General features: G+C 48.8%; 1 pseudogene; it reads right to left on the bottom strand.

Moving 5' to 3' along the window:
- LOC143290084 (leishmanolysin-like peptidase) overlaps positions 1 to 18,095 on the bottom strand; it is a 44,294-nt pseudogene extending 26,199 nt beyond the window's left edge.
- Between the last annotated feature and the right edge of the window lie 295 nt (positions 18,096 to 18,390).

The raw sequence follows: 18,390 nt of genomic DNA, 5'->3' as shown, positions 1-18,390 counted from the left end.
GAGGATGATGATGGTGGTGGTGAGGATGATGATGGTGAGGATGGTGGTGGTGGTGGTGGTGAGGATGATGATGGTGGTGGTGGTGAGGGTGGTGAGGATGGTGATGGTGGTGGTGAGGATGATGATGGTGGTGGTGGTGAGGATGATGATGGTGGTGGTGGTGGTGGTGAGGATGGTGATGGTGGTGGTGGTGGTGGTGATGATGGTGGTGGTGGTGGTGAGGATGATGATGGTGGTGGTGGTGGTGGTGAGGATGATGATGGTGGTGGTGAGGATGATGATGGTGGTGGTGAGGATGAGGAGGATGGTGGTGGTGGTGGTGGTGAGGATGATGGTGGTGGTGGTGGTGGTGAGGATGATGATGGTGGTGGTGAGGATGATGATGGTGGTGGTGGCGAGGATGATGGTGGTGGTGGCGAGGATGATGATGATGGTGGTGGTGGTGTTGAGGATGATGGTGGTGGTGGTGGTGGTGAGGATGGTGGTGGTGGTGGTGGTGGTGAGGATGATGGTGGTGGTGGTGGTGAGGATGATGGTGGTGGTGGTGGTGGTGGTGGTGAGGATGGTGGTGAGGATGATGGTGGTGGTGGTGAGGATGGTGGTGGTGGTGGTGAGGATGGTGGTGGTGGTGGTGAGGATGATGGTGGTGGTGGTGAGGATGGTGGTGGTGGTGGTGAGGATGGTGGTGGTGGTGGTGGTGGTGGTGGTGGTGGTGGTGGTGATGATGATGATGATGATGATGATGATGATGATGATGATGATGATGATGATGGTGGTGGTGGTGGTGGTGGTGGTGGTGGTGATGATGATGATGATGATGATGCTGATGGTGATGATGATGATGATGATGATGGTGGTGGTGGTGGTGGTGGTGGTGATGATGGTGGTGGTGGTGATGATGATGGTGGTGGTGGTGGTGGTGATGATGATGATGATGATGGTGGTGATGATGATGATGATGATGGTGGTGATGATGATGATGATGGTGGTGGTGGTGGTGGTGGTGATGATGGTGGTGGTGGTGGGGATGATGGTGGTGGTGGTGGTGGTGAGGATGACGGTGGTGGTGGTGGTGAGGATGACGATGGTGGTGGTGGTGGTGGTGAGGATGATGGTGGTGGTGTGGATGGTGGTGGTGGTGGTGGTGAGGATGGTGGTGGTGGTGGTGAGGATGGTGGTGGTGGTGGTGATCATGCTGGTGGTGGTGGTGATGATGCTGGTGGTGAGGATGGTGGTGGTGGTGGTGAGGATGGTGGTGGTGGTGGTGATGATGGTGGTGGTGGTGGTGAGGATGGTGGTGGTGAGGATGATGGTGGTGGTGGTGAGGATGGTGGTGGTGGTGGTGGTGAGGATGATGATGGTGGTGGTGGTGAGGATGATGGTGGTGGTGGTGGTGAGGATGGTGGTGGTGAGGATGATAATGATGATGATGATGGTGGTGGTGGTGGTGGTGAGGATGATGGTGGTGGTGAGGATGATGGTGGTGGTGGTGGTGGTGAGGATGATGGTGATGGTGAGGATGATGATGGCGGTGGTGGTGAGGATGATGATGGTGGTGGTGGTGAGGATGATGGTGGTGGTGGTGAGGATGATGATGATGATGATGGTGGTGGTGGTGAGGATGATGATGGTGGTGGTGGTGAGGATGATGGTGGTGGTGGTGAGGATGATGATGATGATGGTGGTGGTGGTGGTGGTGGTGAGGATGATGATGGTGGTGGTGGTGAGGATGATGATGATGGTGGTGGTGGTGGTGGTGAGGATGATGATGGTGGTGGTGAGGATGAAGGTGGTGATGGTGGTGATGGTGAGGAGGATGATGGTGGTGGTGGTGGTGAGGATGATGGTGGTGGTGGTGAGGAGGACGGTGATGGTGGTGGTGGTGGTGAGGATGATGGTGGTGGTGGTGGTGAGGATGATGATGGTGGTGGTGGTGAGGAGGATGATGATGGTGATGGTGAGGATGATGATGGTGGTGAGGATGATGGTGATGGTGATGATGATGGTGGTGGTGAGGATGATGATGGTGGTGGTGGTGGTGGTGAGGATAATGATGGTGGTGAGGATGATGATGGTGGTGAGGATGATGGTGGTGGTGAGGATGATGATGGTGGTGAGGATGATGGTGATGGTGAGGATGATGGTGGTGGTGGTGATGATGGTGGTGGTGGTGAGGATGCTGGTGATGGTGGTGGTGATGATGATGATGGTGGTGGTGATGATGATGGTGGTGGTGGTGGTGGTGGTGGTGAGGATGATGATGGTGGTGGTGAGGATGATGGTGATGGTGGTGATGATGGTGATGGTGATGATGATGGTGGTGGTGGTGAGGATGATGGTGATGGTGATGATGATGATGATGGTGGTGGTGGTGAGGATGATGGTGATGGTGGTGGTGATGATGATGATGATGATGGTGGTGGTGGTGAGGATGATGGTGATGGTGGTGGTGAGGATGATAATGATGATGATGATGATGGTGGTGGTGGTGAGGATGATGGTGATGGTGGTGGTGAGGATGATGATGGTGATGGTGAGGATGATGGTGGTGGTGGTGATGATGATGGTGGTGGTGATGATGATGATGGTGGTGGTGGTGAGGATGATGGTGGTGGTGGTGGTGGTGAGGATGATGATGATGATGATGATGATGGTGGTGGTTGTGGTGGTGGTGGGGATGATGATGATGATGATGATGGTGGTGGTGGTGGTGAGAATTGATAGGGGAGGTGGTGAGTGGGGGAACGAAACGTAAAGCGCTTTGGGCTGTATTTCTGGAGAAACGCCCTATATAAATGTCATTTATGACGGGCGCAATAGCCGAGTGGTTAAAGCGTTGGACTGTCAATCTGAGGGTCCCGGGTTCGAATCACGGTGACGGCGCCTGGTGGGTAAAGGGTGGAGATTTTTACGATCTCCCAGGTCAACCAACATATGTGCAGACCTGCTAGTGCCTGAACCCCCTTCGTGTGTATATGCAAGCAGAACATCAAATACGCATGTTAAAGATCCTGTAATCCATGTCAGCATTCGGTGGGTTATGGAAACATGAACATACCCAGCATGCACACCCCCGAAAACAGAGTATGGCTGCCTACATGGCGGGGTAAAAACGGTCATACATGTAAAAGCCCACTCGTGTGCATACGAGTGAACGCAGAAGAAGAAAAATGTCATTTATGATTATCATTATACTTTTCTTTCTTCTTTTTTTTATAATCTTTATCATCATGATTATGATTATAATGATTATGATAAATGAAATGAACAACCAACACACATACCATATCTTTCATTCAGAACTACCTGACTATGTCTCACCTGCAAAATACAAGACCTTCACCTATCCAGGGTTGTCTACCTGTCTGTCTGACAGACCTTCACCTGTCCAGGGCTGTCTACCTGTCTGACAGACCTTCACCTGTCCAGGGCTGTCTACCTGTCTGTCTGACAGACCTTCACCTGTCCAGGGCTGTCTACCTGTCTGTCTGACAGACCTTCACCTGTCCAGGGCTGTCTACCTGTCTGACAGACCTTCACCTGTCCAGGGCTGTCTACATGTCTGTCTGACAGACCTTCACCTATCCAGGGCTGTCTACCTGGCTGACAGACCTTCACCTGTCCAGGGCTGTCTACCTGTCTGACAGACCTTCACCTGTCCAGGGCTGTCTACATGTCTGTCTGACAGACCTTCACCTATCCAGGGCTGTCTACCTGGCTGACAGACCTTCACCTGTCCAGGGCTGTCTACCTGTCTGACAGACCTTCACCTGTCCAGGGCTGTCTACCTGTCTGTCTGACAGACCTTCACCTGTCCAGGGCTGTCTACCTGCCTGTCTGACAGACCTTCACCTGTCCAGGGCTGTCTACCTGTGTCTGACAGACCTTCACCTGTCCAGGGCTGTCTACCTGTCTGTCTGACAGACCTTCACCTGTCCAGGGCTGTCTACCTGTCTGTCTGACAGACCTTCACCTGTCCAGGGCTGTCTACCTGTCTGTCAGACAGACCTTCACCTGTCCAGGGCTGTCTACATGTCTGTCTGACAGACCTTCACCTGTCCAGGGCTGTCTACCTGTCTGTCAGACAGACCTTCACCTGTCCAGGGCTGTCTACCTGTCTGTCTGACAGACCTTCACCTATCCAGGGCTGTTTACCTGTCTGTCTGACAGACCTTCACCTGTCCAGGGCTGTCTACATGTCTGACAGACCTTCACCTGTCCAGGGCTGTCTACCTGTCTGACAGACCTTCACCTGTCCAGGGCTGTCTACCTGTCTGTCTGACAGACCTTCACCTGTTCAGGGCTGTCTACCTGTCTGACAGACCTTCACCTGTCCAGGGCTGTCTACCTGTCTGTCTGACAGACCTTCACCTGTCCAGGGCTGTCTACCTGTCTGACAGACCTTCACCTGTCCAGGGCTGTCTACCTGTCTGTCTGACAGACCTTCACCTGTCCAGGGCTGTCTACCTGTCTGTCTGACAGACCTTCACCTGTCCAGGGCTGTCTACATGTCTGTCTGACAGACCTTCACCTGTCCAGGGCTGTCTACATGTCTGTCTGACAGACCTTCACCTGTCCAGGGCTGTCTACCTGTCTGACAGACCTTCACCTGTCCGGGGCTGTCTACCTGCCTGTCTGACAGACCTTCACCTGTCCAGGGCTGTCTACCTGTCTGTCTGACAGACCTTCACCTGTCCAGGGCTGTCTACCTGTCTGACAGACCTTCACCTATCCAGGGCTGTCTACCTGTCTGACAGACCTTCACCTGTCCAGGGCTGTCTACCTGTATGACAGACCTTCACCTGTCCAGGGCTGTCTACCTGTGTCTGACAGACCTTCACCTGTCCGGGGCTGTCTACCTGTCTGACAGACCTTCACCTGTCCAGGGCTGTCTACCTGTCTGTCTGACAGACCTTCACCTGTCCAGGGCTGTCTACCTGTCTGTCTGACAGACCTTCACCTCTTCAGGGCTGTCTACCTGGCTGTCTGACAGACCTTCACCTGTCCAGGGCTGTCTACCTGTCTGTCTGACAGACCTTCACCTGTCCAGGGCTGTCTACCTGGCTGTCTGACAGACCTTCACCTGTCCAGGGCTGTCTACCTGTCTGTCTGACAGACCTTCACCTGTCCAGGGCTGTCTACCTGTCTGACAGACCTTCACCTGTCCAGGGCTGTCTACATGTCTGACAGACCTTCACCTGTCCAGGGCTGTCTACCGGTCTGTCTGACAGACCTTCACCTGTCCAGGGCTGTCTACCTGTCTGACAGACCTTCACCTGTCCAGGGCTGTCTACCTGTCTGTCTGACAGACCTTCACCTGTTCAGGGCTGTCTACCTGTCTGTCTGACAGACCACCTGTCCAGGGCTGTCTACCTGGCTGACAGACCTTCACCTGTCCAGGGCTGTCTACATGTCTGACAGACCTTCACCTATCCAGGGCTGTCTACCTGTCTGACAGACCTTCACCTGTCCAGGGCTGTCTACCTGTATGACAGACCTTCACCTGTCCAGGGCTGTCTACCTGTGTCTGACAGACCTTCACCTGTCCAGGGCTGTCTACCTGTCTGACAGACCTTCACCTGTCCAGGGCTGTCTACCTGTCTGTCTGACAGACCTTCACCTGTCCAGGGCTGTCTACCTGTCTGACAGACCTTCACCTGTCCAGGGCTGTCTACCTGTCTGTCTGACAGACCTTCACCTGTCCAGGGCTGTCTACCTGTCTGACAGACCTTCACCTGTCCAGGGCTGTCTACCTGTCTGACAGACCTTCACCTATCCAGGGCTGTCTACCTGTCTGTCTGACAGACCTTCACCTGTCCAGGGCTGTCTACATGTCTGTCTGACAGACCTTCACCTGTCCAGGGCTGTCTACCTGTCTGACAGACCTTCACCTGTCCAGGGCTGTCTACCTGGCTGACAGACCTTCACCTGTCCAGGGCTGTCTACCTGTCTGTCTGACAGACCATCACCTGTCCAGGGCTGTCTACCTGGCTGACAGACCTTCACCTGTCCAGGGCTGTCTACCTGGCTGACAGACCTTCACCTGTTCAGGGCTGTCTACCTGGCTGTCTGACAGACCTTCACCTGTCCTGGGCTGTCTACCTGTCTGTCTGACAGACCTTCACCTGTCCAGGGCTGTCTACCTGGCTGACAGACCTTCACCTGTCCAGGGCTGTCTACCTGTCTGACAGACCTTCACCTGTCCAGGGCTGTCTACCTGGCTGACAGACCTTCACCTGTCCAGGGCTGTCTATCTGGCTGACAGACCTTCACCTGTCCAGGGCTGTCTACCTGGCTGTCTGACAGACCTTCACCTGTCCTGGGCTGTCTACCTGGCTGTCTCACCTGACAGGTAGGTAATTAGATCTGCTACTGGTAGCCTGTAATCCAGTACAACCTGTTCAGGGTCGGGTTGCCGGCGACTAAACCGGCACTCCCACTGCTCCCTTCCGGGACTGGTGAGGCGGGTGGCTAGACACCCTTATGGAGACCCATAAAAGGGCGTCGGCTCAGGAGAGCCACCGCCGGCCATCTAGCTCCACCGTGCTGTGTGCATGCCACACGCAGTTGGCCCCCGGGGTGTGTCTACCCATGTATGCGAAGTCTGGATCCGGCAGAATCTGCGGAAGAAACCTATCGGTTCAACGGAGAGGAAGGCGGTTACAGCAACGCACTGTGGAGTGCAGAGAGCAAGATGAGACACCGAAAGGATATCTTGGTCATCCACTGCATCCGTGCTCATCCTCCAGTCGTCTCGACTTAGTCTTGCCACTGGAAATTGGTGGACCCGGACAAGAGAGTGAGGTCGACGTTGTGCAACTCCTCTTCACTTTAAACAAACTCATCGCGCAAGTCATCAGTCATCCAAAATGACCTTTCATCCTTCATCATTTCATCACCCCCAAGTCCTGTGGTGACAGGTGAGTGACGTAACGACAGGTGTGGGTACACTGGCAGTCGCAGCCGCAGACCTGCACGCAGGCGGCTCAGGCCATAGGGTCGTTCTTCACCGACAGGAGCAGCGATGGAGCTCGGCAGCCGTCTGAGCAGCCCTCTTTAGGAATGCACTGCTCACCTCCCTGGCATGAGGAAGGGGCTAGAAAAGGTGCCCGAAAAAATGCCTAATCCATATCACCCTGGCCAGCATACCGCGGCTGGCGGGGACCCTACATCAGCGGTCGAAACAAAAAGAAAGAAAAGAAAAAAACAAGGATCGTTCCCCTCACCATTGGTGCTTGGAACATAAGGACTCTCCTGGACAGAGATAACGCGGACAGACCCCAAAGGAGAACGGCCAAGTACGGATGCCCTCAGAAATTTATTTCCTTGGTCAGCCAATTCCATGAAGGCATGCAGGCTTGAGTCCAGGACAATGGCGAAACATCTGTTCCTTTTGCTGTCACAAATGGTGTCAAGCAAGGCTGCATCCTGGCTCCAACGCTGTTCAGCCTCATGTTCTCTGCAATGCTTACTGATGCCTTCAGAGATGGCGATGTTGGAATCGGCCTAAAGTACTGAACAGATGGCAAGTTGTTTAACCTCAGAAGGCTTCAAGCAAAAACGAAGGTCATGACAGACATCATCAGAGATTTTTTTTGTTTGCTGATGATTGTGCTCTCAACGCTGGATCTGAAGCTGACATGCAACTCAGCGTCGACAAGTTTGCCACTGCCAGCAGGAACTTCGGCCTTACCATCAGCACGAGGAAAACTGAAGTTCTCCATCAGCCAGCCCCAGGGAAACCCTACGTTGAGCCCAACATCACAGTCAATGGTCGAGACTCAGCGCGGTGGAGCGGTTCACATACCTTGGCAGCACACTGTCACGAAATGCGACCATCGACGATGAAGTGAACGTCAGGATTGCAAGAGCAAGCGCAACTTTTGGCAGACTCAGTGCAAATGTCTGGAACAGAAGAGGTATTAGTCTTGAGACCAAGCTAAAGGTCTACAGAGCAGTAGTTCTCCCCACACTACTGTACACCTGCGAAACTTGGACAGTGTACCAACGACATGCCAAGAAGCTGAACCACTTCCACACAACATGCCTCAGGAAGCTACTGAACATCAAGTGGCAAGACAGGATCCCAGACACAGAGGTGCTCGCAAAAGCCACCCTTCCCAGCATCTTCACCATCCTGATGCAGTCCCAGCTTCGCTGGGCTGGACACGTGGTGCGCATGCCAGACCATCGGCTGCCAAAAAGGCTCTTCTATGGCGAGCTGCAACAAGGGAACAGATCACACGGAGGTCAGAAGAAGCGCTTCAGAGATACTCTGAAAGTCTCTCTTAAAACGTTTGATATCAACCCTGACTCCTGGGAGGAATCTGCAGTGGACCGTGACAAATGGCGCGCTGCTGTGCACAAAGGCGCCAAGTTGTGCGAGGCCAACAGGACTGCTGCAGCTGTTCAGAAGAGGCAGGCCAGAAAGTCACGGGCAAACAAGCTCCCTGACAATGATATGCCTGTCTTTGTCTTTGCCCCAACTGTCAGCGAACATTTCGTGCGCAGATTGGACTATTCAGCCATCTGCGCATTCACAGATAGATTCATGAGCATCCTTCCCCCCACCCCACCACCACCCTCCCCCAGCTGGATGACAACGATGGTCATCATGGATCTCGATGGACACACCACCACCACGTGGCTGACAGACCTTCACCTGTCCAGGGCTATCCACCAGGCTGTCTCACCTGTCCAGGGCTGTCTACCTGGCTGTCTCACCTGTCCAGGGCTGTCTACCTGGCTGTCTCACCTGTCCAGGGCTGTCTACCAGGCTGTCTCACCTGTCCAGGGCTGTCTACCAGGCTGTCTCACCTGTCCAGGGCTGTCTACCTGGCTGTCTCACCTGTCCAGGGCTGTCTACCAGGCTGTCTCACCTGTCCAGGGCTGTCTACCAGGCTGTCTCACCTGTCCAGGGCTGTCTACCAAGCTGTCTCACCTGTCCAGGGCTGTCTACCAGGCTGTCTCACCTGTCCAGGGCTGTCTACCTGGCTGTCTCACCTGTCCAGGGCTGTCTACCTGGCTGTCTCACCTGTCCAGGGCTGTCCACCAGGCTGTCTCACCTGTCCAGGGCTGTCTACCTGGCTGTCTCACCTGTCCAGGGCTGTCTACCTGGCTGTCTCACCTGTCTAGGGCTGTCTACCTGGCTGTCTCACCTGTCCAGGGCTGTCTACCAGGCTGTCTCACCTGTCCAGGGCTCTCTCCTGCTGGCAGTGAGCGGCGTAGGCCACAGTCCTTCCCGTGTGGCAGCGCCGTGAGTGGATGGAGGCGATGTATAGGATGAAGTCAGAGTCTGTCACCCCCGGGCCTGCGTCATTCCCCATGCTGTACTTCTCCGTCCTCGAGTCCCACTTGTAACAAGCACACACACAGTCCTGCTTGTAACAACCCTGTTACACACACAGAGTCCCACTTGTAACAAGCCTGTTACACACACAGTCCCACTTGTTGTAACACCTCTGTTATACACACACAGTCCTGCTTGTAACAACCCTGTTACACACACAGTCCTGCTTGTAACAACCCTGTTACACACACAGAGTCCCACTTGTAGTTGTAACAACTCTGTTATACACACAGTCCTGCTTGTAACAACCCTGTTACACACACAGTCCTGCTTGTAACAACCCTGTTACACACACAGTCCTGCTTGTAACAACCCTGTTACACACACAGTCCCACATGTAACAACCCTGTTACACACACAGTCCCCTGTTATACATACAGTCCTACTTGTAACATACCTGTTACACACACACAGTCCCACTTCTAACACCCCTGTAACACACACACACACACAGCGTGTATGTGTGCGTCAGCATGTGTGTGTGCACAGCGTGTATGTGTGTGTGTGTGTGTGTGTGTGTGTGTCAGCGCTCGTGATGGAAGCCTGACTGAATGACACAGGAAACGAATGATGAGCACCTAAAGACAGCTGCCAGTCGGCTCCACCCAGGAAGGCAGCCTGTTGTGCAAATGACTGTTCCTGAAGTGCCTGGAGTTTGGTCTCTGACTGAAGACAGATGCTATAAGCATCAATAATTTGATTCATTTGGTCTTCATGTGCATTATATGGCTCTGCTAAATCAAGAATGCTTCTTAGCATGTATTCTACGTGTATGTATTGACTATTCTACACTTCAAACATCACAGTAACAGTTCTTGCCTCCAAGTGCTCCTCAGGTATGACAATCCCCCCCCCTTCACACACACACACAGTAGCAGAATCACACTGGTATATATATATTCTACACTTCAAACATCACAATGACAGTTCTTGCCTCCAAGTGTTCCTCAGGTATGACGATCTCCCCACACACAGTGGCCGAAGCGGGAGCACACTGGTTGATACAGTACGCGCGTTGCTGTGAGTAATTGACCCGTGAGGACAGACACTGGCGACGCAGTCTGATGGGGGCCTGTGTGGCTCGCACCCTGAGTGTCTTCTCCCAGAACTTGACTGCTTCCTTCACCTCCGCCTGCACACCCCCACCCTCCTTCAGTCCACAACCTGTCCTTATAATCACAGAAAGCACACCAGAGCATGAACCCCCCCGCCCCCCGGCCCCCTCAACCCCTCCCCACCCCCCAGACAAACCAAACAATCTTCCAACACTAAAGTTTTGCAACGTGATTGTCCATATATGAAGAAACAGACAGACTTAGAATTGTGTATGAATGAAGGTGAAAAAACAACAAAAAACAAAAACAAAGAAAAACATAGATTCCAAGTTTTGTACACTTAATTGTATGACTTGTACATTTTCCTTCCATATTATTGTAACAAGCCCAAAATCAGTGAGTGAAAAGTCGTATTTATTCCATAAACGCTATTGATTTATTCGGCATTGTGTGATTTATATACAAAATAAAACGGTGGTCAACCCAAGAAAATCCGGGTACAAAAAAAAGCAAACAAAAAAACGTGTCCTTATAATACCATAGTGCAATAACTATAACATAATCATTTTAATAATTATCGTAATTCATAAGGCGCCTTCCAATGCAGAACGCGCACTACTGTGCTGTGAGAATAGAGTCTGGACAGGTACAAAGAACAAAGGTATCACCACTCACCTTGATGAGGTGAGAATGGAGTCAGGACAGGTACAAAGAACAAAGGTATCACCACTCACCTTGATGAGGTCAGAATGGAGTCAGGACAGGTACAAGGAACAAAGGTATCACCACTCACCTTGATGAGGTCAGAATGGAGTCAGGACAGGTACAAAGAACAAAGGTATCACCACTCACCTTGATGAGGTGAGAATGGAGTCAGGACAGGTACAAAGAACAAAGGTATCACCACTCACCTTGATGAGGCCAGAATGGAGTCAGAACAGGTACAAAGAACAAAGGTATCACCACTCACCTTGATGAGGCCAGAATGGAGTCAGGACAGGTACAAAGAACAAAGGTATCACCACTCACCTTGATGAGGTGAGAATGGAGTCAGGACAGGTACAAAGAACAAAGGTATCACCACTCACCTTGATGAGGTGAGAATGGAGTCAGGACAGGTACAAAGAACAAAGGTATCACCACTCACCTTGATGAGGTGAGAATGGAGTCAGGACAGGTACAAAGAACAAAGGTATCACCACTCACCTTGATGAGGTCAGAATGGAGTCAGGACAGGTACAAAGAACAAAGGTATCACCACTCACCTTGATGAGGTCAGAATGGAGTCAGGACAGGTACAAAGAACAAAGGTATCACCACTCACCTTGATGAGGTCAGAATGGAGTCAGGACAGGTACAAAGAACAAAGGTATCACCACTCACCTTGATGAGGTCAGAATGGAGTCAGGGCAGGTACAAAGAACAACAAAGGTATCACCACTCACCTTCATGAGCTTAGAGTGGTTCCGTCACCGTCACCGATCCCTCAGATTCCGAATCCTTTGGGGCGCCTTTGAAGCTTTGTCAACCACCTTTCTCCAGTCCTCGCGTCTCTCGGCCGCTCTCAGGGTGTCTCTCAGCTCCATGCCTGTCCACTCTCGAATGTTGTCCTCCCATCTCTTCCTTTGTCTGCCTCTTCTTCTTCCTCCCCTCACTGTGCCTTGTAAGATTGTTTTAGCAAGACCAGAGGAGCGTGTGACATGACCAAACCACTTCAGTTTTCGTTGTCTGGCGAGTGTTTGAAGGTCAGTATAGAGCCCGATTTCATTGCGGATGCGTCTCTTGACTTCTTCATTCATGATGTGGTCTTTGTATGAGATGCCTAAGAGTCTTCGGAAGCACCTCATTTCTACAGCTCTTATTCTTCTCTCTAAGTCCGCTGTGAGGGTCCATGATTCACATGCATATAAAAAGATTGACATGACCAGAGAGTGCATCAGTCTGATTTTGGAACTGATGGCGATTTTTCTGTTTCTCCGGATGGGTTTGAGCTTGGTCATTGCGGCTGTGGTCTGGGCAATTCTTGACAGTATTTCTGGTTTTGATCCCTCGTCTGTCACGATAGATCCCAAATATTTGAATCTGTGAACACTTTCAAGTTTCTGGTCTTTGATTTTGATTTCTGATGTGAAGTTGCTGTTTGTCATCACTTTTGTTTTTTCCCCGCTGATTTCCATACCAAATTTTGTTGATTTTTCTTCTAAGCAGTTCACTAAGTCTGTTAACTCTTGCTCGTGACCAGCTAATCCGTCAATATCATCAGCGAAGCGCAAGTTTGTGATTGTACGCCCTCCAATGCTCACTGTTCCTTCATGTTCTTCTAGTGCTTCTTCCATGATTCTCTCAAGAAATAGATTAAAGAGAGTAGGGGAGAGCAGGCAGCCCTGGCGCACACCGACTGTCGTCCGAAACCAATCGCCTATGTTGTTGTTGTGAAACACTGCACTTGTTGCATTCTTATAGAGGCTCTGTACGACTTTGATTAGGTTGGCATTGATGTTGTAGAGGTTCATAGTTGCCCACAGTGCAGCGTGCCAAACTCTGTCGAATGCTTTCTTAAAATCGATAAAGACATGATAGAGGTCCTGTTGATGCTGGAGATATTTTTCCATTATGAGTCTTATGTTGAAGATCTGCTCTGTTGTACTAGTGGTTAGGGGGCAGGTATTCCACACTGTGATCAAAGTACAGGTGGATGCGCAGCGGCTGGTCCACACTGCGACGACGAACTTCATGCTCCGCTCCAAGGTCCACATCGTATGTCACCTGCACACAGCGTCAACACAGTAACTGTTAATCAGGTACACCTGTACATCACCCACGTAAATTGTTTAGGTCCACATCGTATGTCACCTGCACACAGCGTCAACACAGTAACTGTTAATCAGGTACACCTGTACATCACCCCACAATGAAACATGATCAACACATTAAGTTCTAACTAGGTATGTACCATTTTGCTGCAAAGTCCACATCATTTGTTACCAACTGTTCAGAAACACTAAGAACATCAATCTAATGTTTAAACATGAATCATGTTAGGGGAGAGGTAGGGGTGTGTGTGTGTGTGTGTGTGTGTGTGTGTGTGTGTGTGTGTGTGTTCGTGTGTGTGCTGTCTGAGAAGGGATGGCCCTAATATACAAGCAAAAACATTTAAAACAGATGACCACTGAATTCACAAAACAAGATATGCAACAAGAGAGCCAAGGCCTTCAAGACTCACTTGTGATATGCACTTAACCCATCAAAGGAGTTAAAGAAAAAAAAAAAAACAGACTGGCAGAAACAAAGAGGGCAGACATGTTAAAACAAAGACAAACAGGTAGAAACAAAGGACAGGCAAACAGAAACAAAGAGGACAGACATGCATAAACAAAGAGAACAGAAAGAAAGGTGACAGAGACACAGAAACAAAGAGGTCAGGCAGGTAGAAACAGAGGACAAACAGGGTACAGACAGGCAGAAACAGAGGACAGACAGGCAGAAACAGAGGACAGACAGGCAGAAACAGAGGACAGACAGGCAGAAACAGAGAGGACAGACAGGCAGAAACAGAGTACAGACAGGCAGAAACAGAGGACAAAACAGGGTACAGACAGGCAGAAACAGAGTACAGACAGGCAGAAACAGAGGACAGACAGGCAGAAACAGAAGGAGAAACAGAGAGTACAGACAGGCAGAAACAGAGAGGAGAAACAGTACAGACAGGCAGAAACAGAGGACAGACAGGCAGAAACAGAGGACAGACAGGCAGAAACAGAGGACAAACAGGGTACAGACAGGCAGAAACAGAGAGGACAGACAGGCAGAAACAGAGGACAGACAGGCAGAAACAGAGGACAGACAGGCAGAAACAGAGAGGAGAAACAGAGTACAGACAGGCAGAAACAGAGGACAGACAGGCAGAAACAGAGGACAGACAGGCAGAAACAGAGGACAGACAGGCAGAAACAGAGAGGACAGACAGGCAGAAACAAAGAGAAAAGACAGGCAGAAACAGGTGGACATACAGACAGAAACAGACAGAAAGGCATAAACAAAGGACAGACAGAAACAAAGAGGACAGACAGACAGAAACAGGTGGACATACAGACACAAAACTGTGCAGGGTAATTTGGGAGGCAGGTGTGTGTGTGTGTGTGTGTGTGTGTGTGTGTGTGTGTGTGTGTGTGTGTGTGTGTGTGTGTTGGGGCTCGTGTACGATGTGCTTGTGCTTTCGTATCTGTGCAACTGCATGTTTGTTGCATATCTGTTATGCGCGCGCGCGCGCGTGCGTGTGTGTGTGTTACATTTATTTACTTATTTGTTGTCATTGTCTTAAGCGCATTGGGTTTCAATGCTGCTCAGGCATCTGCTCAGCAGATGTGGTGTAGCGTATATGGATTTGTCCAAGCGCAGTGACGCCTCCTTGCGCTACTGATACTTCTGAAGGGTGCACTTCGTTATCCTGACAGTTATCCACGCACACAAAAGAAGAACATTCTCAGCTGCACCACTTGACCAGGCTACTGGTCAGACATGTCAAGTGACAAATTATTCACCGACTTACGAGAGAAAATTTGTAAGCAGCTCTCAAATGACCTGGTGCCAGTTGGCAAGTGAATGTTCGATTTTTAGGATCCTACATAATTGCTCCCATTGGTTACATTTTCATGGCTTGTGGAACAAAAAACAAACGAGAGGCAAGGCCTTCAAGACTCACTTGTGATACACTGAAAAAAAAATCCAAGCTTTTTATGTATTGTGTATAATTTCAGAATGTAATGTTTAAGATGAGAAAGATCAGTTTAAAGCAAATTAAGTCCCCTTGCATAATTACAGCGTAATTTCCTTTCTTTACTATCTGCACCAAAACGTTTGCAAAATAAATAAAACTTGCATCCTTAGCAAAAGAAGTTCCTGTTTGAACCAAAAATGATAATGACTGCTCTTGTTGTTGGGTCAGAATATCAGATCAAAGTGCCAAGTTTAGAGAATACAAAAAATATAAATATAACAGTAAATGCAGTTTACATATAATTAGGCTTCTTTTTTTGTGTGTGTGTGTGTGCCCATCCCAGAGGTGCAATACTGTTTTAAACAAGATGACTGGAAAGAACTGAATTTTTCCTATTTTTATGCCTAATTTGGTGTCAACTGACAAAGTAGTTGCAGAGAAAATGTCAATGTTAAAGTTTACCACGGACACACAGACACACACAGACAACCGAACACCGGGTTAAAACATACTCACTTTGTTTACACAAGTGAGTCAAAAAACAAACAAAAAAAACACGGAAAAAATCAAAATGGTGGCATCAAAATTAGATTGAAGTAACGTACGATATAGAGTCGAAATCCTCTGAAAATGGGTTATAAACTTACAGCATCGGCGCAGCGGTGAAGTCACACTTGAGCATCCTAAATTCTGCTCCAGTAACTTTGGATGATAAAGTGCGACATTACTAATGGTAACATCGTTTCATACATGCATACAAATTGCCGGTAAAATAACTTCTTAACAAACTCGGTTAAAACATTAATAAGGTTCATTCAGAATACGAACCAGACTGAGTTTCTTCTTCAACTGTTCACAAATGCCGCGATGTCGTCTCTCCTGATTCAGTCCTCCAGTCACTGACACAAGACGAACTCACAACGTTGAAAAGCAAAACTGAAAGATCGTGAAAAGCGTGACAAGCGTGCACGCGGTCTACGTTGACACCAGCCGTAGCGCGTTGCACTTTCTGAACTGTTCTCTCTCTCTCTCTTTGGCTCAGACTCACTGACACACACACACACACACACACACACAGAGATACATGCACACACGCGCACGCACATGCATGCATATTAGTGCACACACACAAACACACCGTGACACACCGCCGGGACACACGCACACACACACAATGTTTATTTTATAAAATGACTGAATCGTTTTACTGCAGGTATATATAATTTATATTTATATATATATATATATATGTGTGTGTGTGTGTGTGTGTGTGTGTGTGTGTGTGTGTGTATGTGTGTGTGTGTGCGTGTGTGTGTGTGAAATAAAACAGTTGAAAGAAAATAGATAAGTATGTTATGCGATCACAAAGTTGAACAAGACCAATATTGAACTGCTCACTGAAAAAGTCGTCTGCTATTTTGATGGAGTTCTTTGCTGTCTTTCATTGTCGGAAAGAAAATTGTTTCACGACAGAAAAAAATTATATTAACTGAAATTATGAAACCTATCATTCAAAAACTTACTGAAATAAGTAATGTAAACTTGGTATCCATTTTTCCCCACTGTATTTGAATCAAAACTTCAACTACGTTGAGCTTTGCGACTTCCGCGAAGCCGGGCATTGAATCATAAGATCTAAAAATAGATCTAGCTGATCAGTGCTATAAAAACAAAAACAAACGAGGTCTCCAATTTTTCTTTAAACGGACGCTGCTCCTTAAAAGCTTTCGGGTCGTTTTATAAAGCATTTAAAGATGAAAGAAACAATTTTTCAGTGGTGGGTTTGACTACATTTATTTTTGCATGGAAGTGCAGTAGAGCGTCAAGAAAAATAGGTAAATTTTGAGCCACGTACACTTCTTACAAATCGAGTAAAATATATCATCTGGAAATTTAGCCCACTTAAAAATAGAGAATGTGATCTTTTATTTGATAGGTCTCTTAAGTCGATTAGTTGTAAAGAGCAATGTTCGTAACCTATTTTTGTCACCAACCCTCTCAGACCAGAAGCAGACGTCGGCAAACTTGTGTTCCGCGCTGCGTTTTGAAGAGCGAATGACACTCCACTTCGGCCGATCAGTTTCACTCACACCGTTTTACACACACAAAAAGAAACACTTACAAGAACGAACAAAGGTGGTTTTATTTTCTCATATATCTTTCAGCTCGATGTATGCAGTATTGCGCTTGCTAGGGCGAAGTGAACATAATGAAAATACGAACCGGAAAAATAAACAACAAACAATGTCGGCAAACTGTCCTTCTTTGGCACAATCTGTTAAACATGGGAGAGTAAAGAGTACATCCCCAGTTCTTTGGTGTGAGAGGATTATGTCCCTTCCTCTATTTCGGTGTGTGTGTGTGTCACTTGATTTACATGCCCCGCGAATCAGAAATCTACTCAAAACACAACAGAGAAGACTTATGGCGTGGGCCTTGGTATGACCAGAGGCAGTCCACAGCCTGAGAAGTGTCTTTAACAGTTAATATAAATTGTTTCATTTTATCATATCTTGGTGTGGGTATATTTGCGTATTGGTTTATTTTGTTTGTTCTTTCTATTTCCTTTTAGGTTGGTTTATATATTAAAAAACAACAACAACAAAAAACAAAAAAACAAAAAAACCTTGAGTAGGCTGTCCCTGAGCAGCGAGCTGGGTTTAAGCGTTATGTCATCCATCTGCTCCTTATTTTCTTTCATCTGATTTTTTTTAGCAGATGCGGTGTAACGTATAATGAACCAATCTGTAAGTTTTGACACCTTATTTGAAACCGAAAAAAAAAAAATCTGTATGATTTTACGCATGATTAGTTCTAACAGACCTGTATGGTCTGGGGGAGGGGGGAGGGGTGGGTGTTTTTTGTTGTTTTGTTTTGTTTTATCACGCACACATTCGAAACTTGAGCTTGGCAACTGTGTGTTGACAGCAAGCAGACTGACCTTGAAGGCCGAATTAATCAGACCTATATTCATGAGAACAAGATGTGGTGTGACGTGTGAGAGAAACTGATTTTTTTCTCCCTTTCTTTTTTTGTGGATTTCTCTACACACAGTATTGACTTGAGGAGACGTTAGGATGATTGTATGGGGGGTGGAGGGAATGGGGGTGAGGGGGAGGCTGGGGGGGGGGGGGCTATAACAATGCATTTTGACACACCACACCACAACACACACTCTCTTTCTCTCTCTCTCTCTCTCTCACACACACACACACTCTCTCTCTCTCTCTCTCACACACACACACACTCTCTCTCTCTCTCTCACACAC

Source organism: Babylonia areolata, chromosome 15 (assembly GCF_041734735.1).
Source record: "Babylonia areolata isolate BAREFJ2019XMU chromosome 15, ASM4173473v1, whole genome shotgun sequence".
Lineage (NCBI taxonomy): Eukaryota > Metazoa > Mollusca > Gastropoda > Neogastropoda > Buccinidae > Babylonia > Babylonia areolata.
The sequence above is the reverse complement of the archived record's forward strand: the minus strand, read 5'-3'. Positions and strand labels throughout refer to the sequence as shown.